Genomic DNA, 1805 nt, shown 5'->3' on the forward strand with positions numbered 1-1805 from the left:
CAAAGACAAGGATGAGGACAAGGAGGAGGTGTTGGTCGAGGATGCGACCACATTATTTGTTATAACTGTGGACTGGCATGACACTTTGCAAGAGACTATCAGAACCCTACTACAACCTGCAGCTACTGCAAATCTTTTGATCATGTGATAGGATAATGTCCCATCCTTATCATGAAGATGGAGGAAAAAATGAACTAACAACCCACAAAAAATATTCAAATGATGACTACTAAGCCAGGGGAAGATGAGCCACACATCAACATCGTAACAAGGAGTGGAGCTACATCGGGAGATGATAAAGGTAAGAAGAAAGTAGAAGAGACATGGGTAAGAAAGACCGCAGAAAAGGCCCCTGGCTTTAGTATCCAAAAGGAAAAAGAAATGTTCATGGGAGCAAAGCGAAGCTTCATGAATGATAGGGCTTCAAAATCTAGTACAAAATCGAAGTTAATGCCAATGAAGGACTGCGACAAAGTGTCTACTCCGATGCAAGAGTTAGATCCATGTATTTTGAAGTCATGTTTACAGTTTTGTGTGAAGTTGTTGAGGAATCAGAAGGTTTTCGAAGGACTCCAGGAGATGATAGACTCCTATGCTGATAAAGAGGTACCACAAAGCGATCTGCATGCATTGAAAAATTTACATCGACACAAGAAGAGAACGGGGAAGGAAATGAGATTAACTGTGCAGATTGGGGAATATGATATGGATAAGGTAATCCTAGATTTAGGATTTGATGCCAACATGTTACCTAAGAAAACTTGGGAGTTAATGGGAAGGTTGAAGTTGTAGTGGTCACTGATACAGTTAAGGATGGCCAACCAATAGAAGATTGTCCCTATGGGAAGGTTACCTGGCATCATAGTAGACATCGAAGGAGTCTGAACCATTGTAGACTTTAGAGTGATTGAAATTGTAGATGATAACAAACCCTATCCAGTGCTGCTTAGATTGGATTGGGCTTTTGATGATTTGGGGATAATCAATTTGAAGAAGAGACAAATGGTGTTCGAAAAAGATTATATGAGGGTCATTGTTGCTCTTTACTCCTCAGAAGGAGTGCACTATACAGAGCCCGTCCATGATGAGTATTGTGACGCAGATGTCAAAAATTTTTATCAGATAACAACTAAGGAGGAAGATTTGATTAATCCTACTGCAGAAGGAAAATTGGGCTGGGAAGAGAAAAATTCTTGTACTTCAGATTCCGAGGAAGAACTAGAAAATTGGCAGAGAAATTTCTACCCCAAAATCACTTCGCTGCATAACTTATGAGGTATGTGATATGACTTATTATTATGGGATTGGAGATGTAAGCCTATTTCTTGAAGAATATGAAAGAAAAATACCAGAAGAACAGAGGTTGTAAGCCTTGGATGTAGCCCTGAAGGCTACACCCTCTAGATGGTGGGGTACTCATAGAAGGAATATAGTAGATTGGTAGCAATGTTGAAGATTAATGTGGATCAGGTTTGGCTCAATTGACACAGAAATAGAAGTAAAGTATGATGGTAAGGTTGATCCCTGGGAGCATATTCATCACTGCACTTCGGTTTGGAAAGAAATTCCAGAACAAGAGTGGGTACATGGGTTTATCCACACACTAGAAATGATTCCTATGAATTGGTATCTTGAAACAAAACTATGACATGGAAATGTGAACTATACAGATTTAGTTGAGGGGTTCATGCTATCATTCAGTTTTGAAGATGATTTTTCGTGTATAGACTCAGCTCTTCAGGTAATCAGAGCAAAGGTTTTTGAGAATGAAGCTCCATTAACTTGGCAACATGATTGGGCTGCGC

The sequence above is a fragment of the Pinus tabuliformis genome, chromosome 7, assembly GCF_031772625.1.
Source record: "Pinus tabuliformis cultivar Carrire ecotype Pingquan chromosome 7, CPIR1, whole genome shotgun sequence".
Lineage (NCBI taxonomy): Eukaryota > Viridiplantae > Streptophyta > Pinopsida > Pinales > Pinaceae > Pinus > Pinus tabuliformis.